The sequence below is a fragment of the Mauremys reevesii genome, linkage group 7 (genome assembly GCF_016161935.1).
Source record: "Mauremys reevesii isolate NIE-2019 linkage group 7, ASM1616193v1, whole genome shotgun sequence".
In the NCBI taxonomy this organism is placed as follows: domain Eukaryota; kingdom Metazoa; phylum Chordata; order Testudines; family Geoemydidae; genus Mauremys; species Mauremys reevesii.
This window is the reverse complement of record NC_052629.1, coordinates 98,068,039-98,090,470: the sequence shown is the minus strand read 5'-3', so window position 1 is coordinate 98,090,470 and position 22,432 is coordinate 98,068,039. Positions and strand designations below refer to the sequence as shown.

Below are 22,432 nucleotides of genomic sequence, written 5' to 3'. Positions count from 1 at the left end.
TCATTGCCACGGGTCTATTCCCCACCCCAGTGTAGATGTTCCCGCAGTTCCTTTCCTCACAGGATTCCTGATCTTGTCTGGACTGAATGTTAGAGCCTGATCCCGCTCCCACTGGACTCAATGGGACGGTCTCCACTGACCACAGGGAGGGTTGCACAAGACCCTTAAGGTATGTCTACACTACAGTGTAAGCCTGTGCTTAATGTTAAACCCCTTGCGTCTACACTGCAATTGTGCTAACCCAAGGCTTGGACCCAGATCCCAGGACATGCAGGGCTGGAGGTCCGACCTCGAGTCACGCTGGGACCCAGGGTCCAAAGCCGAACTGTTTTGCAGTCTAGCTGCAACCCCACTTGACTCAGGTCCCGGGAATCATTCGGAAGTATCCCACCATTCCATGGAACAACTTCCTTATTCCTCTCTATCCCAACAATCTGCCATGCACTCTATTGAAAACGGAAGCCCCCTGCCCTCTTGGCAAACAGCAGCAGCTCAGGTCAGCGTTAACCCATTCTGTTCTGATCACCGATCTGCAAGCACGCTGTCAGAGAGCCTCCTGGGTTTGAAATAGAGAGCAAACTGATCAAGCCTTTTGCAAAACGTGCAGGAGAGGCAGTAAAAGTTTTCACACAGTTACTGTAGTCCTAGAGCTAGAGTTACGCAAGCAGCCAACCAACCAACATCACCAGACAGGCACTGCAGTGGAACCCCCAAGGCAAGCGGAAAAGAGGCCGCCCAAGAAATACCTGGCGACGCGACCTTCAGGTTGATAGCAAAAAAATGGGCTATACCTGGAACCAGCTAGAGCGAATGGCCCAGGATAGAAGACTATGGAGATCTGTTGTTGGCGGCCCATACCCCGGTTGGGGTGACGGGCATGAATGAATGAATGAATGAATGAGAGCTAGAGTGGCCACATTTGGGGTGGGGGCTAGGGACTTTGTGGCATAGTTACTTTGACTCAGGTCTGCGCACTGAGCCCTAGGTTTGAGCACAGGTCAGAAAACTCCTAATTTAGGGTTAAAATACAATATAGATGCTCAAGCCCAGGGTTCCCTAACGTGAGTCAGCTGACTCGAGTCTCGCTAAGCCTGAGCTTACATTGAAGTGTAGACACACATTTGGTGAGTTATCTTCATCCTAAATCCAGTGTTATGCAGGCCTTCAGTCCTTCTTTCCTCTTCTTGGGTCATGACTGAGTTGCAAGCTGGATGATATGGGAAGTGTCCAGTGATTAAAAAGCTTGAGACTGGGAAAGATTTGACTCTAATAATGTGTACTTCATTAAGATTTGTAGATGCACATTAGTCCATATTTCCTTCAGCCTGGTTAGTCCACATACCCTGCTGTGTCAGGAAACCATGCTCTTCTATCTTATACACTTGTGCAAATGAGGACTTTATTAAAAACAAATCACTACAGTATCTAGTTTTGCATGATGATATATATACCAAGATTGCAATCAGCTAAGTCAAGCAGAGTTCACCAATTCTCAGAATCAGCTTCCTCCATTTTGTTGTATGATATATGTCAACGGTGTGCTAAGACTTGCTAGGTATAATGGTAATGAGGCTGCTCAGTGATAAACTAGGAAAATGACTTTTTTTTTACATTGCGTGGTATGGCTATGATACCAGTAAGAAACTGTCTGCATTACATAGTAATAGTAATTTAAATCTTTCCTTTATTTACATACTGGTTCAAAGAAAGATAAATGAGAATAACAATTAAATGAGCAGGCAATTATCAGCCCTCCACATCAGCACCAAAGTGCAAAGATATCATTTTGCCTTTATTAAAATCTGAGACAGTGATACCAAAACATTTGTTTCCTGGGTCTGTTTCTTGTAGTCTCTCCCATATTTGTATCCTACCACAGTTTCCGAGAAACAGGTGCACAGCAGGTACTGAAAATGTAAATTAAAGTTTGTGGTTAACCTATGTGATGCATATTGCACTTCCTGTGCTGTCTTTCGCTTGTAATACTGAGTGTTAACTGCTAAATATAAATGGCTGTGTATCTTTTAAACCTACTTACACTAGTATGTTGCTTTTTTTAAAGAAAAACTTATCTAAGGTTTCTCTTTTTCTGTTCTTCAACCCATATGTGGCTTTTTGTTTGCCTTGTGCTCTTGTCTGTTTCACTTAGCTGGACAGTCTGCAGGCCTGAGGAAGCTTGACTGAGTTGAGTGATTACATTTTGCTGTAAAATGTAAGGATCATAAAATAAACTCTTCAGAAAGCAGTCACTGGCTGTCCACAGATGCTGTGTGATCATTGATCACAGATCAGAACAGGAGGAATTTTAAGTTCTTCTTTGGTATCACACAGACTTACATAGAGGACTTGCTCCAATCTCTGTCAAAAGAGAATGCAGCTAAATAAGTTTTCCCCTGTTGTATGTTGAGTGCTAAAATAAATTGTAGGAATATTATTTAGTTTGTTTTATTTTGATTGAGAGTAAAATGCCAGAAAGTGCGCCCATTCCACTAACATTTAATACATCATCATATCAAAGTGACTTAGTTAAAAACAGGGGAGAGATAGGAGTGTGATAGATAATGTCCAACGGTAATTCAAAAACACATGTCTGAACAGGAAGCACATGCCTATTCTAACATTCTAGTAAGAGGCAGTATTGCGGAGTGTGATGAACACAGCACTGGATCAGAAAGTACTGAGTTCTAACCCAGGCTTAGGATAACATCTCTTTGCAGAAAGGGGATGGGTTCCTGGTGGAAGTCCAGTAATTTCTCTATATTTCTCCTTAGTTCACTATCCAGTTGGAGAGGATTTCACTGCAGTCCAAAGTAACTGCTTAAAAACTAGTGCACATGCACTGCTACAGACTAGGGACCGAATGGCTGGGCAGCAGTTCTGCAGAAAAGGACCTAGGGGTTACGGTGGACGAAAAGCTGAATGTGAGTCAACAGTGTGCCCTTGTTGCCATGAAGGCTAATGGCATTTTGGGTTGTATAAGTAGGGGCATTTCCAGCAGATCGAGGGAAGTGATCATTCCCCTCTATTCAGCACTGGTGAGGCCTCATCTGGAGTACTGTGTCCAGTTTTGGGCCCCACACTACAAGAAGGATGTGGATAAATTGGAGAGAGTCCAGCGGAGGGCAACAAAAATGATTAGTGGGCTGGAACACATGACTTATGAGGAGAGGCTGAGGGAACTGGGATTGTTTAGCCTGCAGAAGAGAAGAATGAGGGGGGATTTGATAGCTGCTTTCAACTACCTGAAAGGGGGTTCCAAAGAGGATGGATCTAGACTGTTCTCAGTGGTAGAAGATGACAGAACAAGGAGTAATGGTCTCAAGTTGCAGTGGGGGAGGTTTAGGTTGGACATTAGGAAAAACTTTTTCACTAGGACAGTGGTGAAGCACTGGAATGGGTTACCTAGGGAGGTGGTGGAATCTCCTTCCTTAGAGGTTTTTAAGGTCAGGCTTGACAAAGCCCTGGCTGGGATGATTTAGTTGGGTTTGGTCCTGCTTTGAGCAGGGGGTTGAACTAGGTGACCTCCTGAGGCCCCTTCCAACCCTGAGATTCTATGATTCTATGATTCTAGTGTGCAGACTCACAAGCCAGGGAAGGAAGCGGGGGAGTCCTTAAATCCTTTCCCTCAGGGCTTGCCCCTTATTTCCAAAAACACAGCTTGCCGCCAGCACAACCAACTCAAACTTCTGGGTAATAACCACTTGAGGCCTACCCATGTGGAGGAGAAGAGAACATAACCTTCCCCCATGACACCCTCCTTTGCACCAGTTTCCCCTTTTCTATAATCCCACCCAGATCAGCCTGGTGGAAGGCAGAAAACTGGTAATGCTTTTACACGATGTCACCCCACCCATTCCTGAAATAGTTGCTCTGTGATAGCTTGTGCTGCCAGGGCCTAAAACGAGGGCCGTAGTGACTTCAAACTAGACCGCATGCTGTGGTGAGTTAATTTCTGTTACTGGAAGAGACGAATGGAAAATCTCAGTCTGAGGTGGTTCAGCTGGGTGCAAGACAAGTGATGGTAAGTACCAACTGACTGTCAGACCTCGCTTGGATAAGGGTAATGCAACATTGCATGATGGTTTTGTTTTCAGTGCTGTAGCCATCTTGGTCCCAGGATATTAGAGAGACAAGATGGGTGAGGTAATATCTTTTGTTGCACCATCTTCTGTGGAGGGAGAGAGACAAGCTTTTGAGCTACAGAGACTGGAAGAAGAGCTCTCTGGAGCCCAAAAGCGTCTCTCTTTCACCAATGGAATCTCTCTGCTGGCTTTAGTCACTCATGCTCGTGTCACTTTAACCTACTTTCCCCTTTGGTAAAAAACCAGCTATTGACTCACATGACACAGGGGCTAAGAGTTCATCTAATTAAACACTGATTTTGCAACTCTTAGTTGCCATTTGTATGGACATGTGATATTCTGTGTTTTCAGCAAGTCTGTTCTGAAGTACAGGCACATTCCTACAGACATAAGTCCGTGGGCATCTTTTTGCACTAATTCCAGGAGCATCCCAGCTCACACCTCATTCACTTTAGCAAAATTTAACAGTGGATTTAATTTGTCCACTAGGTAAAAAAGTATGTTGGATTTGTGACATTCTTTTTCTAATTAAAGTAAACACCAGGTGAATCCTTTGTGTCTACAAAAGGGATAAATCAGGGATTTAATTAAAGCAGCAGAAGAAACAACTTGGAGCTCAGTACTAAAAATGTGTAGTAGAAGAATAGTGTCCTTATGTGTGGACTCTGCAGATTACCCTCTCTAATTAGAGAAAAGTGGCATCAGCCTCACCACTTTCAGCCCCTCCAGGTTAATTCTGTTTGTGTTGTTAATCTGCATGCCCTGTGTTATGTGGCTGAATAGATTCATAGATTCTAGGACTGGAAGGGACCTCGAGAGGTCATCGAGTCCAGTCCCCTGCCCTCATGGCAGGACCAAATACTGTCTAGACCATCCCTGATAGACATTTATCTAACCTACTCTTAAATATCTCCAGAGATGGAGATTCCGCAACCTCCCTAGGCAATTTATTCCAGCGTTTAAGAACCCTGCAGCAGCATGTCTCCAAGAGCAATTCTGCAGAGCATCATACCTCAGCAAACCAAAAGGGAAATACACACAGCAAAGAATGCTGGCCTGGTCAACATTCATTCCCACAGGTTCCTATTCTGTATTGGCAACCTATCCTCGTAGGTGTAGTCACTAGACATGGTGCAGTTTGTAGGCAAATGGTGCCAAGGAATACATGGAAGCCCAAGGAATAGTACAAGCCAGCTCTGTGCACAAATATCTCAGACCCACAAGATACACTAGAAGAGGGAGACAGAAAATCTGCACTTTGGAGGACCATGTCCCCTGGTTGCATAGTAGGGCAAAACCAGCCCATGCTCTGATTGGTGGTTCCTTGGAAACTCCACAAGTATCAACTCTGAGTTTCCCAAGGATATTTTCCATTCCCCTAGGTTTTTGACAGAAGAGCTTTGTGGTTGTGGGGAGTATTTTTTGTTGGGAAAGGTGAAAATAATGCAAAACATCTGTTCTTTTATGGGGAAAAGTCAAATTAAAAATGTTTGGGGCTGGCAGAAGTCAGTCCTGAGTAACCCCACTGAGACCAATGGAACAACACTGGAGTATGTGAGAGAAGAATCAGGCCCCTGGCTTTCAGAGGTGGGAAAAACAAAACTGATCTTTGTTGTTTCAATTTATATTTGGAACAAGTTAATGGTGCCTGTCATCACCTGCAGCTTCCATGTGTGTTCTGCCAGGATGCTTCTGTGACAGGACCTAATTGTGAGCTCTGTTTTGTATTGCAACTTCCACCTTAGCTATTAACCTTCATTCTGACTTTCATTTCATAACATAACCTTCATATTGGTTTAGAATGTCCAATTTGGATTAGAGGTTTGGTGCCTAGTTGAATGATTGCTCTTTGATGGCTTCTCAGACAATATAGGGTCACCAATTCTGACTGTCTCTCAACTACTGACCCAGCACCCTGGGGCAGTGGATAGTCTATAAAGATGCCTCATGGGGGAAGGATCTGGAATTTTCCAGTTAGAGCACATGGGCAAAAAGGGAAAGAGACTATATCTCTGGAGGAGAGGTTTCTCTGACTAGGAGGCCTGTCCACATGCCAGAAGTCTGGGCTGGAAATAGAGAGAAGGTAAGTGGGACTCTGTCTAGCCTGAAATCTAAGCCAGAACTCAAATTTGCTGAAGGCACAAAATCAAACTAAAAGGAGGAACATGCCGGGGCTGTTGGTTATTTTGCAAAGATCTGTAACTCCCTAGTGCTTCCTTAAGAGTAAAGTTCCTATGGTTCAGAAAATCCTTTGCTAACTCGGTGTTCATGCTTGCCTGTTACTTTGTCCTGAAAGGGTTAATCGAGAAACTCGGTGTGCCCACAAGGTAGGGCTCTGAGGGAACATGTATAAGCAACTGAGGGCTCAAGAGAGCGGATGCACTAGTACCATTGCTTAAGGCGGCTGCGCTGTGGATCCCCACATCTCATGGAGGGGGTGCAGACATGAGGTCTGCACCTGGAAATGTGCCTTAGAGACTCAGCTAAGAACCATGACCTGACTCTGCCCAGACCTGCTTGCCTTAGGAGGTACAGCGATTGGGCCCACTCCTGAGACTGGTACCCATCCAGAGAGGGGCGCTGGGCCAGGTTGTGACAGGTTCATTCAGTGGGTCTGACTCACTGGAGATAAGAGAGAGGAACATTCCACATCTCTACTGCTAATCAGAGTGGCATGAAACTGTAGAAGTCTTGGAGTTGAATGGGGGAAGTGGCTTCTTTTGAGCTGTATTGAGTGATGTGGTGCTGGATATGAGCAGAAATCATGTTTAAATCTACTAAGATTTAGATTGGGGGAATTGAAACTGAGTTTGTTGAGGGTTTGTAAAAACACCATACCCATAATACTGTTGCCTCTTTTTGACCTGAGCAGCTAGTCAAAGTTAACTATGCTGGGGTTGTTCCATTTGCGGTAGCAATTGATGAAGTAGTCTGGTATTTTCTTTGATGCAGCTGTGTTTGTTCACAAAAAACGTACAAAGTCTTGCTTCTCTGAACACAGGAGGAACCAAAAACAAAAGAATAGTTTCTTGGCTAATGAGGCATGAGGCTATAAGCTAACACCAGACCCAAAAATGCACGCTCTGACTTTTTCCAGGGTCACAAGGTGCCTACAGGTGCTGCTTGGCTTTCTTGCTTTTCGCCTCTGCCTCTCTCTGTTCTGTCTGTTCTCAGTTTCAGTGTGTTTTACCTTATCACACACCCACACACCCACACACAAAGTAAGAACAATACCCAGTGGAGCCCTTTGCCTACATGGTGTTAGTTCCTGGGCCCCATTTGAGATGTGTCCCCTTAACTGTCTCTTTCAGCTATCTTAAAATAAGGGGACGGTGATGCATATTTTTTTCGGTCGGGTTTTAACTCAGCTTGTAAGAAGGTTTAGCCCAGCTCATAACAGTACACTGCATTATGTTGATCTTGTGGGGAGGCTGAGCTGAAATCTTCAGTGGGATGTTCTATAAAGACTATAAACTAGTGGGATGTTCTATAAAGACAAAATTCAAAGTAGGGAGAACAGTAGCTGCCTTTTTTCAGCAAAAGTTTAGAGGCTGTGGAATTGCAAATAACTGCTTCAGGGAAGAGCAGTAAATCAGTCTGGATTGTCTTGGTGGATTTAAAAAAAAGAAAAGAACTGAAACCAAAAACCAAGCTGCTGCTGAAAAGGAGACGATCCTTACCTACAAATGGTACATTACATTTAATGAAATAACAAGGGTGTGACAATAAAAGGCACAAAAGAAAAAAAGCTAAATAACTAGAAAGACTGACATTCCGTCCTTAAATCAACCCATTGTTCCTGGGCTTTGTAACGGCTCTGGTGTGCAAGGTGATCTAGTGCTGTGGGTGATAGTCTGATAGTCTTGTAAGTAAATGGTGAAAGGCCAGATCCTCTGATGGTGGTAGCTGGCATAACTCTGCTGACCTCAACGGAGTGGTGATTATTTACACGAGCTGGGGATCTGGTCTGAGGTTTCAGCTTTGGCTTTCAATTCTTTAGCTTTGATGGTCCACCTCAGTCTTTTGCTAAATGTATTGTTCTGTAATGGCCTTACTTGTTTTATAGCAAATATACGTGATGGCAAGTTAGTATGTGTCATTTATGGAGGAGGAGTGTAGGACTTGGGGAGCAGCTAAGTGTACTCAGAAGTGAGATTAAAGCTAACATGGGCATAACCTCCCCTAGCTGCACACCAGTTAGCATGGCAAAAAATAGTAATGAAGACACAACAGCCCGGGCTTCAGCACAGGTTCTACAAACCCAGGCAGGAACCCTGGGTGTGTCCTCGCATTACACCTCTGATTGCAGGATAGACATACAAGTTTGGATGGAAACCGATCTGAGACTATTCTGGACATAGTATCAGAGGGGTAGCCATGTTAGTCTGGATCTGTAAAAAGCAACAAAGAGTCCTGTGGCACCTTATAGACGAATAGACGTGTTGGAGCATAAGCTTCATGGGTGAATGCAGCCGACGAAGTGGGTATTCACCCACGAAAGCTTATGCTCCAATACTTCTGGTAGTCTGTAAGGTGCCACAGGACTCTTTGTGGCTATTCTGGACATAGGCTTTCCTCTGTATCCTCCAGGCTGTGGTCCCAGTTTCTGGGAGTGCCTTACATTTAAGACATTGAAGGTCTATAGTGAGATAAATATCTATAAACCTTATTATTACTATGCTTCCAATCTCCACGGTCTCAGTATTTAGGTGGCACTTGTCAAAGTCCTGTCCCAGCATGGATTGGGCTCGTTGTAAAAATTGGGATGGATTCTTTGAGTGTTCAGAAGCCCTGATGAAGAATAAAGAATGATGGAGAAAAGGTCCTCACTCAGTGGCAGATGTTGCTTGTGATGTTGGTTTTGTGCTTTGTTCTGTTGCTGAACTAACAGTCTCCTTGTCTCGTGTTTCCCGCTAGGACCCAGAGATGGGCATGAGGTCGCTCTGAAGAAGAGTCTCAGAAGCTGGGACTAGATGGATCACTTGATAATTGCCCTGTTCTGTTCATTCCCTCTAAAGTATCTGGCACCAGCCACTGTCAGAAGACAGGGTACTGGGCTAGCTGGACCCTTGGTCTGACCCAGTGTGGCTGTCCTTATGTCCTTATCTCTATTGGAGTCTCCCTGAGGGCCAGCCAGTTTTCCCATCCCTTTTCTGTGTCCTGTACCCTTGTACATATGAGACCATGGGGAAAGAGCAAGCAATGAGTGCATGCTGGAGCTCCAGGGAGTGGTAAGTAAAGAGCTAATTCTTACCTGAGGCATGGAAAGTGGCCCTGTTGTGGATCTTCTTTTCCTCATGTCCCTTTTAGCTGTATTCTATATTTCAGGTCTCAGGAACTTGGGGATGGAGGCTGAGGCAGTTGCATCATTGCCACAGCCACCTCTATCCCCAGGGCATGTGGTGTGCATGCTTCCTAATAATTATTCTGTGTTTGTGGGGGCAGGGAGTGGGCAGGTGATCGCCGCTGCTCTGTGCTCTCAGAGCTGCCAGGAGCAGGGCAGGAATGTGCTGGGAGCACCAACTGAAAAAGTAAAAGTTTCACTGTCTGTGCTTCCTGTCTACACTAGTACTTCAAAGGCTTGAACTAAACCCGGGTGAGAACTGGTGCCACTTTCCTGGTGTGACCCCTTAGGAGTATGTCCCTACGGATAGAGCATCCTAGATGCCTGGATTGGTAGTGTGAACGCCAACGTAGTCTGGTGAAAACGGAGCTTTTGTTATACCTTAATATCAACCTGACTCTGGTACAGGGCCACAGCCAGAGCACGTGGGGACAAGAAGCAGAAAGTAGGGTTACTGTGTTAATTGCTCAATAGCATCCCACCCCATCGTATCTCGTTGCTTCATTTCACTCATGTCATGCTGTGCCAATAGCTGTTGCACGGATCTGGGAATCTCAGATGCCTGATACAAAGAGTCCTGATGGATCTGCTGCTTCCTGGGCCAGGATGTGAGGGAGCCCTATGAGGGAGAATTTCAGAGCTGATCATAACAAATGACTTCAGATCCACAGACATATTAGAACTACAGGAGGTAATGAATTACAGGTTAAGAAACCACAACAGGAATATGTTGTTTCCTGCAGTCTGGAAATGAGCCACAATTACCAGGAGCATGCATGACTTTTAAACAGGCAAGTCCAAAGGGATGTAAGAGGAATGTAAATAAGTGATGCACACGGATATAAATGGTTAGCAGAGAACCGAGCCAAGTTTAATGGAAACAGATAACCTGAGGACAAGACCATATGTTGTTGTTTTTTTAAAGTATGTGTGTTTAACCAAGAAAATTGTTCCCCTCTCCCTTCATGGTTCAATAAAAACTCCAAGTGCTGCAAAGATAAGAGCTGACGGGGCAGCTCCAGCAGACATGCTCTGGGTGGGGTGGCCAAGGCATTGTGCCCTGCCTGATCAGGCCCCACACGTGCAGCAAATCCTGAAGAGTGTCTGTTTTCAAGAATATTTTATCTGGCGTTTCACTGCCCTCTGAGCAGGGATGTCGTGGTGATGGGCACCCATCTTAGAAATGGGTGGCTAGGCAGAGATGTATCCTCAGACACCAGAGTTCTGCCCACAGGCCATCCTGCCTTCACTTACTTTCATATCTCCACCATTGTTCCTCTGACCTTTCTCTGTCTGACTCCCCATTCCTTTCCATTTCAGTCCATCTACTCCACCCCCTTCCTCTCATTCTCTTCTCCACATTCCCTTGACCTGCCCCCCATCGGGCAATCCCCCTCTCTCTCTCTCTCTGCAATTCCAGTTTCAAAAAGCTCAATCTTTAACAGCCCCACTGAGTCATGGGCAAACACCAAGTGGGTGGCTTATTGGAACCACTGTTTATACGAAAGTAGCTGTTGGAAATAAACTGGAGTTGAATTCAAGCCTCCAGAGGCAACGTGCATTAAAACACTATGCTACCCGTATCTATCAAGCAGCAAAATAATTTAACTTGCAGTCTTGCACCAGTTCGGCATTCAGCGGGTGTGCAGGTGTGATTGACACTGCTCTGATAGCCCGTAGGGACCATTCAGTGCAGTTATATCAGTCTTCAATGCAGGCTCCCAAATTGCACCCTGAATTCTCCTCATTTTCACCTGCCCCTGTTTTGCATTGCTCTTTGCCCCTGGTCAGTGGGCAAAGCCCCGGGGTTGGGAGCGATGGCATCAAAAGGAAGGTTGGCTCTGTGTGTTAATGTTTTCAATGTAACAAAGGGGTGAGCTCAGCAGAAGCCTTGCTGTGCTGAGTGCAGGGGTCCTGTGCTCAGGGGAATGGAAGGAATGGATTGACAAAAGGGATCCTCCCCAAGGAAATTTTCATGCTTCCTTTAGAAATACGTAGGAGCAGCTGCTCACAGTAATTGGAACAAATGTAAATGAGGGGAAATTGCTGATGAGACAAATCTGCTGAAGAACAAGATGCCGCAACGGTCTCTGAAATTGCTGCACACCCTTGCTGGGCTGCCACGCAGGAAAGAAAACGTCATGCTAGTGAAAAAGCCATAGTAGAGCTGGAATAAAGAAATATCAGAACAAACATGAATGCACAGAAATAGGAAAAACATTCCATGCCTTCCATGCTGCCGTCTTCGTTTCTATTGTGTTCTCTACCTCCTCCCTTGTGCTTTCGGTCTCTCTCACTCCTTCCTTCGCCCACTGCTGCCCCCCGATCCACCTATGTTGTTCAGTGGCATGAAATATCCACACTCTTGAGCGATGTAGCTAAGCCGACCCAATCCCAGATGTAGACAATGCTAGGTCGACGGAGAAATTCTTCCATTAATTTAGCTACCACCTCTTGGGTGGTTCCAATGACTGGGAACATTTCACTTCAGGACGAAATGCAGAGATAAAATTTCTCGATACTTTAAATGACTGCTTCATGGAGCAGCTGGTACGGGAACCCACAAGGGGAGAGGCAACTCTAGATTTAATCCTGAGTGGAGCGCAGGAGCTGGTCCAAGAGGTAACTATAGCAGGACCGCTTGGAAATAGTGACCATAATACAATAACATTCAACATCCCTGTGGTGGGAAGAACATCTCAACTGCCCAACACTGTGGCCTTTAATTTCAAAAGGGGGAACTATACAAAAATGAGGGGGTTAGTTAGACAAAAGTTAAAAGGTACAGTGACTAAAGTGAAATCCCTGCAAGTTGCATGGGCCCTTTTTAAAGACACCATAATAGAGGCCCAACTTCAATGTATACCCCAAATTAAGAAAAACAGTAAAAGAACTAAAAAAGAGCCACCGTGGCTTAACAACCATGTAAAAGAAGCAGTGAGAGATAAAAAGACTTCCTTTAAAAGGTGGAAGTCAAATCCTAGTGAGGCAAATAGAAAGGAACACAAACACTGCCAACTTAAGTGCAAGAGTGTAATAAGAAAAGCCAAAGAGGAGTTTGAAGAACGACTAGCCAAAAACTTGAAAGGTAATAACAAAATGTTTTTTAAGTACATCAGAAGCAGGAAGCCTGCTAAACAACCAATGGGGCCCCTTGATGATCAAAATACAAAAGGAGCGCTTAAAGATGATAAAGTCATTGTGGAGAAACTAAATGGATTCTTTGCTTCAGTCTTCACGGCTGAGGATGTTTGGGAGATTCCCAAACCTGAGCTGGCTTTTGTAGGTGACAAATCTGAGGAACTGTCACAGATTGAAGTATCACTAGAGGAGGTTTTGGAATTAATTGATAAACTCAACACTAACAAGTCACCAGGACCAGATGGCATTCACCCAAGAGTTCTGAAAGAACTCAAATGTGAAGTTGCGGAACTATTAACTAAGGTTTGTAACCTGTCCTTTAAATTGGCTTCGGTACCCAATGACTGGAAGTTAGCTAATGTAACGCCAATATTTAAAAAGGGCTCTAGGGGTGATCCCGGCAATTACAGACCGGTAAGTCTAACGTCGGTACTGGGCAAATTAGTTGAAACAATAGTAAAGAATAAAATTGTCAGACACATAGAAAAACATAAACTGTTGAGCAATAGTCAACATGGTTTCTGTAAAGGGAAATCATGTCTTACTAATCTATTAGAGTTCTTTGAAGGGGTCAACAAACATGTGGACAAGGGGGATCTGGTGGACATAGTGTACTTAGATTTCCAGAAAGCCTTTGATAAGGTCCCTCACCAAAGGCTCTTACGTAAATTAAGCCGTCATGGGATAAAAGGGAAGGTTCTTTCATGGATTGAGAACTGGTTAAAGGACAGGGAACAAAGGGAGGGAATTAATGGTAAATTCTCAGAATGGAGACGGGTAACTAGTGGTGTTCCCCAGGGGTCAGTCCTAGGACCAATCCTATTCAATTTATTCATAAATGATCTGGAGAAAGGGGTAAACAGTGAGGTGGCAAAGTTTGCAGATGATACTAAACTGCTCAAGATAGTTAAGACCAAAGCAGATTGTGAAGAACTTCAAAAAGATCTCACAAAACTAAGTGATTGGGCAACAAAATGGCAAATGAAATTTAATGTGGATAAATGTAAAGTAATGCACATTGGAAAAAATAACCCCAACTATACATACAACATGATGGGGGCTAATTTAGCTACAACGAGTCAGGAAAAAGATCTTGGAGTTATCGTGGATAGTTCTCTGAAGATGTCCACGCAGTGTGCAGAGGCGGTCAAAAAAGCAAACAGGATGTTAGGAATCATTAAAAAGGGGATAGAGAATAAGACTGAGAATATATTATTGCCCTTATATAAATCCATGGTACGCCCACATCTCGAATACTGTGTACAGATGTGGTCTCCTCAAAAAAGATATTCTAGCACTAGAAAAGGTTCAGAAAAGGGCAACTAAAATGATTAGGGGTTTGGAAAGGGTCCCATACGAGGAAAGATTAAAGAGACTAGGACTCTTCAGCTTGGAAAAGAGAAGACTAAGGGGGGATATGATAGAGGTATATAAAATCATGAGTGATGTCGAGAAAGTGGATAAGGAAAAGTTATTTACTTATTCCCATAATACAAGAACTAGGGGTCACCAAATGAAATTAATAGGCAGCAGGTTTAAAACAAATAAAAGGAAGTTCTTCTTCACACAGCGCACAGTCAACTTGTGGAACTCCTTACCTGAGGAGGTTGTGAAGGCTAGGACTATAACAATGTTTAAAAGGGGACTGGATAAATTCATGGTGGCTAAGTCCATAAATGGCTATTAGCTAGGATGGGTAAGAATGGTGTCCCTAGCCTCTGTTTGTCAGAGGATGGAGATGGATGGCAGGAGAGAGATCACTTGATCATTGCCTGTTAGGTTCACTCCCTCTGGGGCACCTGGCATTGGCCACTGTCGGTAAACAGATACTGGGCTAGATGGACCTTTGGTCTGACCCAGTACGGCCATTCTTATGTTCTTGGGGAGGTGGATTAACTACTGCTGCGATGGGAGGGTCTATGCTGTTGCTGTAGTGAGGGTCTACGCTGAAGAAGTACAGCAGTGCAGCAGCTGTGCCACTGTAGTGTTTTAAGTGTAGACCTGGCCTCAATCCCCTTCTTGTCTTTTCTACCCATGTGCTCAATCATCACCATTTGTTGCCCATCACCCACAGCCAACCATCTGCTCCCAAAGACATCCCCATGCCTAGTATCCTAGTGGCAGAACCAGGACTTGATCCCCATTTTTCTGACTCCCAAGCCCATGCTTAATGTACTAGACAGTGTTTGCCTTTCAGCTGCTGTTGATATGAGAAAGGGATGAGAATCCTGTTTTGTTTTTTCCAGTTCAATTTCTGCGGGGAGGAAGGGGTATAAAGTGCTTCCTAAAAGTCCAGAGAAGAGAGTAGCTTAGATACCTACAATTTATATCTCCTCTGTGTCTTCCAACCTTTCTTACAATGTAAGTGATTACTCGCTTCTGATCTTGCTGTCACATTAGTGGCTTCACATATGTCCTCAAAAGGTCCCTTATGTGGTAATGTGATCCACTCTTATGTGGTGACTGGTTTAAATGATAATAGACCACATGCTACTCTTTTTAGATTCTTTGATAATAAATAAAGCCTTGTGGGTTAAGCATGCAACATCCTAACCCTTCCAGTGCTTAATTTGTGCCAGGGTTTGCCAGGACTGAGCCCCGGCACCTCTAGCCTTGGCAGATTATAGCCCCACCATCTCTGGGCTTGCTGCATCAGTTATGAATGTAAAAAACCTGTTTGAGCCCCAGCACCTAATTGCTTGAGCCCCAGCACCTATTTCACTTCAAATCAAGCACTGATCCTTCATATCTGACAAAATCCATTGTTTAGGACTTGTCTACACAGGTATAAAGAGAGACTGCAGAACAGAGTAATTGTTCTGAAGTAAAGTCATTTTTATTCCAGAGTAGAGTGTTGTCCACCTGGGGCAATTATCCTGAATAGCTATAACACTGTGGTTATTCAATTATAGCCATGCTGGTCAATTTCCCAGGTAGACAAACTCCTAGATCAGGGGTCGGCAACCTTTCAGAAGTGCTGTGCCAAGTCCTCATTTATTCACTCTAATTTAAGGTTTTGCGTGCCAGTAATACATTTTAACGTTTTTAGAAGGTCTCTTTCTATAAGTCTATAATATATAACTAAACTATTGTTGCATGTAAAGTAAATAAGGTTTTAAATGTTTAAGAAGCTTCATTTAAAATTAAATGAAAATGCAGAGCCCCCGAGACCAGTGGCCAGGACCTGGGCAGTGTGAGTGCCACTGAAAATCAGCGCGCGAGCCGAAGGCAGAACGCGTGACATAGCTTGCCTATCCCTGTCCTAGATTCAGTGCTGCCACCAAGAATATTTATGCTTTTAAAAAAACAAGTGCCATGAGGGAGGGAACGAAGAGTGCTTGATAGACCTGTGTAATGTTTTCATGTATAAGCCTCCAGAGACTTGAATTCAATGCTTGTTTAGTTCAAACATCTCCTGTGTCTTCACCCAGTTGAAACTTGCCCACAGCCTAAACCCACTCTAGAATCTGGCTCTGTTCTACAGTGTCAGTTGATATGAAAGGCCTCATAATGGAATAACAGGGTGTCTCTGGTCAAGAGTCAAATGTATTTGCAAAGTTGGCAGTTTCTAACTAGCACTCACCATCCCAGTGTCATAAAAGTTACACATACAATTACCATCCGGTCCTGTTCGCCCCTCTGCCCGGAGATCTTCCATCAGTTGCCGATAATTAATCTGATACTCAGCAGTGTCTTTCCTGAGAAGTGAACAATTGTTGAATTTGGAGTGCAGGGGAATGGGGTTATCATGCTAGTAAATTTACTTGTTCAAATGGATGGACTTACCCTCGTCTGACCTAGGAAAAGCTAACAACATTATGTCACACCTGTCACATTGTATAAATTAGGACAGACGGTTTAAGCGCCGTCGCTTTTATTTTGATGTTTCAGTCACCAGTGTCTATAAAAATAGGTTGTAGCAGTGTCCGTTTGAATAGTAAAATTGAAAGTAACCGCATGTCTATAGGACTCATAAATGCCTTCCTGGAACTTTGGTTATTGCATGAGTTTAAGGCTAATGTGACTAAAATCATGGGACAAATCCAGCAGTGGAATATATGGTGGTGTTAGTGTAACCCGCTGAGCATGTGTGTCCCCCACCCCCGCTCTGTGCCCAATCTAGACAAGATGTGAGCTTGCTACAGTTTCTGAGTGCAGAAGCTGCTCTTCGAGCTCAAGCTGTTATGCGCACTGAAGGGGGTTTTGCCAGGGGTTACCACTTTAGTGATATGCTGGGTGTAAGCAGCAAAGTACTTTAACTGACATGTGGTTTGCACACCCAGGTGAACACCAGTGTGGTTTAATTGAAGGTGCTGTGGTATTCTGTGAGGACGAAATTCAGAGCTGGACTCAATTTGCATAACTCCTAGTGAGATCAAAGAGAGTTGGTCCCTTTAATACCAGAGGCAGAATTTGACCCTGGGTGTGGTTGGGGATGGTACAACATACAGTAAATTGTGGTTGGGCGGGTGAGTGTGGTGCGTATCATCTTTACCTCACACCCTCATGTTAGCTGCTTTTCCTACTACAACCTCCCTCCCATCCCTGGGTGAGCAAACACCCTAACTTTGCACACCCATACTGAATGACGAATCAGTGACATTTACACTGCTTGGGGTTTACACCCACCAATCCTAGCTGACCCCCAATGTGCCATTGATGCCACCATTTACATCTCCACTGAACTGGGTCCACTGACTTCCACGAGAGCCTAGGTAGCCTTGGGTCCAGCAAATCATTTGAGAGCTGGGAGGTGAAAGCATTGTAGGAAGGCCTAGAATGAGCGAGCTGCAAATAGACACTGCTGTTGTCTCTTCGTTCCTCAGTGTTATCTTCTGTAGGTTGGTGTGGCTCATGGAGCAACTACACCATTTCACTTGGGATCTTCACCCTCCAAATCCTGCTTTTTGTTGGCGGGGGGGGGGGAGGGGACCCTTCACAAAAGGAGATACTATAGCAAATGACGAGTGTAAGATTTCTGCCTCATTACTAATAAATTAGTCATAAGGTTGCTTCGGGTACTGGTACGTTTCCCATCTAATGAATGAGTGTGCTCTTGTGTTCATAAGGCAGCAAAATACATTGTAAAAACTACATCAGGGAACTAGAACTACCAAATAATCCAAATGGCAATTTCTAGTAACTGCCAACAATCTTTAGGTTTAATTATCTCCATTAACACTTTCCCTAATGGCAGATTTAATAAAGAGCTCTTCATAAGCACCAGAGAGCTGCACGTGATAAAACATAAATGACCAAGAAGAAGAGGAGGTGGCACTGGGAAAGAAAATGGCTAGAATTAAAAAGTGTTAAGCTTTGTTTTACATTATCTTTCTAAGGGAGTTTTCTGTATACACTGTAATCAAATGCTAATTTCAAATGCAATTTACTTTGAGTATATTTCAGTGGGCTAGAATAAATGAATACACGAAACACATCTTATAAACTGAGCTGAGATACAGCTGTAGTTTGGTCTCACGCGTTTTATGAAGCTTCTGAATTCATGCAAGAAACATGCTAATTCTACAGATACTGAGTCCTTGAATTCTATAGTCAAAGATCTGTGTTCAAATGTCTCTTTGTGCTTCAAGGTTGTTGCAGTGAGTTTTTCAGTTTAGGCAAAATGTTACGCGGCTCCAGTAAACATTAGAATAAGATCTATAAAACCCTGTTGCAATCACAAACAATATGCTAGCATATGTATCTCTTCTGAGAATGCTGCAGGCAATCTGTTTAATATTACAGTATTTTTAATAGACCCAGTTATTTGTTCCCAAGGAATACATCAGTATAGTACTGCATTTGATTAATATGGAATGCAATGAATTGTATAGTCTGCACTCATTGCGAGCAGACCAAACTACATGGAGAAACACAATAGAACATCAGAGTTACAAACAACCTCGGGAATGGAGGTTGTTCGTAACTCTGAAATGTTCATAACTGAACAAAAAGTTATGGTTGTTCTTTCAAAAGTTTACAACTGAACACTGACTTAATACAGCTTTGAGACTTTACTATGAAGAAGAAAAATGCCTGTTTCCCTTAATTTTGTTAGTAGTTCTATGTTTAACACAGTACTGTGCTGTGTTTGCTTGGGAGGGTGTGTGTGTGCGTCTCTATTGCTGCCTGACTGTGTACTTCCAGTTCCAAAGGAGGTGTGTGATTAACTGGTCAGTTTGTAACTCTGGTGTTCGTAACGCTGAGGTTATACCGGAGGTGATCAAACTATGACAGGATCCTGCTATCCAGCCCCTGAGCTCCTGCCCTGGGAGGCTAGCCCCCGGCTGTTCCCCCTCCCTCGCAGCCACAGCTCACCCCGCCGCGAGCGCAGTGCTCTGGGCAGCGGGGCTACGAGCTCCTGGGGCAGCGCAGCTGCAGAGCCAGGCCTGACCTGGTGCTCTGTGCTGCACGGTGGTGTGGCTGGCTCCAGCGGGTGGCGTGGATGTAGCGCCGTCAGCCACCGGTGCTCCAGGCACCGCAGTAAGGGGGCAGGGAGCAGGTGGGGTTGGATAGAGGGCAGGGGAGTTCAGGATGGTGGTCAGGGAGCAGGGGTATGGATAGGGGTTGGGGCGGTCAGAGGGTGAGGAACAAGGGGGTTGAATAGGTGCAGGGATCCCAGGGGGCAGTCAGGAAGGAGAAGGGGGGTTGGATGGGGCAGCGGGGGCCAGGCAGGGGTTCCGGAGGCAGTCAGAGAGAAGGGGTGGTTGGATGGGGCAGGGATCCCGGAGAGCAGGCAGTCAGGAATGAGAGGAGGGGTTGGATGGAGCGGCAGGGGGTAGTCAGGGGAGAAGGGGGGGGTAGATGGAGCAGGGGTCCCGGGAGTGAGAAGCAGGGGGGAAGATAGGGGGCGGGGAGAAGGGGTGGGAGCCGGGCCATGCCTGGCTGTTTGGGGAGACACAGCCTTCCCTAACCAGCCCTCCACACAATTTCCAAAACCTGATGCCGCCCTCAGGCCAAAAAGTTTGCCCGCCCCTGGGTTATACTGTAGTCATGATGAAGCTTGTGATTCGGGTTAAAATAATGTTTTACTTTTCTGGACTACAAGCAAATGAAGACACGTTTCTCTTAGTTTTGATTTCATGATTTGGGGCCAAGCCTTGACATCAAAGTCCAGTGTTAAAGCTCCTATTGACTTCATTTGTCCTCTGTTGAATACAGGTGTCGTGGAATATTTTACCCCAAAACTTATAAGATAACTCTTTGTAAGTTGTTCATTGTAGCTTCTAACACTTGAATATCCAAGTCCAGTAAAGCATTTAAGCACATGCTTAGCTTTAAGTATGAGTAGTCCCTCCTAAAGTCAATGGTACTATTTGTTGTCAGAAGTGTTGTCAGAGTGCTATCGGTATGGTGCTCTGCTTTCTCCAGTGTTGATATCACTCAGCTGCGTGCGTGTGTTCCCTCTGTGTGCTGCCCCAGCTCTGCGCAGATAGCTGACACAGCAGACAGAACCCCAATAACCACAGAGTCTAGTAAGATGCAAAGTCACGACACAATTGCAGTTCCCTGTAGGTTTCTTAGCCTAACTCAGGGCATACTACGAGAAAGTGCCTCTTGGCAATGGACCCGGCTCAGTCAGTGGTGGGACTTTCCACTGCCCCCTCGGCTGGACAAAGACACTGCCCCAGGGATGCATTCTTATACACAGATACAAACAAGTTACACATCACACGTTCAACCTCTTCACCTTGTACATGTTGGTTCGATCAAAACAACTCTATCCATCATATTACCCTTTTGCCCCTGTCATTGGGATGGGCCAGACTGTTCTTTATTATCTGTGTGGAATGTGCAAGTATGTGAATGTTCAGTACCTTTATCTTCTTGCAGCATCAGCCCTTTCCTTGCTAGCTTCTGTGAGCAGGGCCTACCTCTGTCTCACAGCTTAACTTTGCTTTATGTTAGCAAAGTCTTGACCATTACTTCAGTTCAGGCCTCAGGCCTTATACCAGGCCTTGATACCAAGGTTTATATCTCAGGGCCTCCTCTTACAACACTATTCACATGCTTAAAATAAAGCACATGCTTCAGAGCAGGGATCGGCAACCTTTGGCACATGGCCCACCAGGGTAAGCCCCCGATGGGCTGGGCCAGTTTGTTTACCGGCCGCATCCGCAGATTCTGCTGATCGCAGCTCCCTCAGCCCGTGCTGCTTCCCGCAGCCCCCATTGGCCTGGAATGGCAAAAGCGGCCAGTGGGAGCTGGGATCGGCCAAACCTGTGGACGTGGCACAAACCGGCCTGGCCCGCCAGGGGCTTACCTTGGCAGGCCACATGCCAAAGGTTGCCAATCCCTGCTTTAGAGCTTTGCTGGATCAGAGCACTCAGTAGTTTGTAGCACCGAACCCTAAAACAACCCAAAGTTAAAGACTCCATTCAAGTTTTCCAGTGTATTTGCTTACATCCATGTGCCACCAACAAACGGGCTTTCGAATATCTGTGCTCTGCATTTATCAGGGGGTTCATCATGGACTTCGTATGAACCTCCTGTGTTCGAGAAGGGCAGGTCAGTAGGAGATTGCTGATTTACAATGAGTAAGAGTTGAATAAAAGGGAACCATGTTATATGGAAAGTGTAAAACCTCTAAAACTTGTTTTATTTAACATAGGAGTATTTGTAATGAAAAATTTTGAAACCATTTTTTTCATTCCCTTTGTTCTGTTGGGAAAAATTCCACTTTTAAAAAAAAATCCCCAACTGGAAAAAAAAAAGTTTATTGGAAGAAAAGTTTTAAAAAGGAAAAATGAGTTTTTTTCCCAGTTTCTCTAACTGTGCCCCATTTTTCCAGCCATTTGGTGCCTCTAGCCAACCAGAGCGAGTGAGCACAGCTGAATGCCTGGAAGATCTGAGTATGGAATACGAATGTTGTAAATGTTCCTGATGAATTCTGTGTGTTCCTGTAGTGACTCCTGTGCGCTATACTGAAATGAACTCAGTTTTAGGCTGCACCTAAGCGCCACATGTCATTCCCACTATTAAAGTTTCTCTTCTGTGTAAGCAGCTGGAGTTTACACACGGCTTTGAACACTGTAAAACGTACAAACCTGCCCTGCTTCTGGGGTTTGGATTTACTGGTAATTCAAACAAAATAACAAAACACTTGGCTGTTTTTGGCTCAGCCCCTAGTCACCCCTGCTTCTTTGAATGACATGTCAACCTACTCTCATCTTGGTTAGAGTTAAAAAGATACACTTGCTACTATGAAACAATAATAACTACCCTGCAGCTGTGTGCAAGGTTCAAGGCCCTGGCATCAAGAGGACTCAAGTGAGGGGCTTGCATCCTTTAGAGAATGCTATCTTATTTTATAGCATGTCTTTGAAGGACCGGATCTTGCAATGAATAAACATAGGTACAGTAAGAGATTAGAAGGGGAAAATTGTACTAGCATATGAATTAAAATTACCTTTACAAAATACATAAATAATGTAGCTTTACTGTCTCTAGTCTGAGACTAAAATGTCCAAAAAACCTGTGATTTGCCCAATAAATCTCTTGCCTTTCCATATAGTTCTTCAACCTATTTTTATTGATTTTGTTGATATCTAATTTTAATTCTCTGCAGCGCTAAAATAAATATTTCAGCACCTCATTGTCAGCTCTAAGAGTAGCTGCTTGTTTTCCACGGTCTGTTTGAATGATAAGCCAGTTCTTTCCGAAATAAAAGTGGGTCAGCCAGACCTAGAAACACCCAGGGAAATGATTCTTGTCAAATCTCTACCTCTTTGTTGTACTTGAAAGCGCTACTTAAGGTATCCTGTTGTGCAGAGTTGTTCCCGGTGTGGAATTGGAGTCACCCCCATTATAACTGAATATTATGTCTCCAGGCAATGGTTCATTCAAAGGAAACATTCCAGAACAC

At 44.5% G+C, this 22,432-nt stretch overlaps 1 long non-coding RNA gene across 2 annotated transcripts; it reads right to left on the bottom strand.

Moving 5' to 3' along the window:
• Window positions 1-1,701: 1,701 nt before the first annotated feature.
• LOC120368983 lies at window positions 1,702-22,404 on the bottom strand. Of its 2 annotated transcripts, none has more exons than XR_005582870.1 (3): window positions 22,292-22,404; window positions 16,151-16,265; window positions 1,702-1,907 (listed from the first exon to the last, which is right to left on the bottom strand). It is a non-coding gene; the product is annotated as an uncharacterized LOC120368983 (long non-coding RNA). The 2 variants fall into 2 exon arrangements; XR_005582869.1 differs by having other exon boundaries at window positions 1,841-1,907; window positions 16,186-16,265.
• Between the last annotated feature and the right edge of the window lie 28 nt (window positions 22,405-22,432).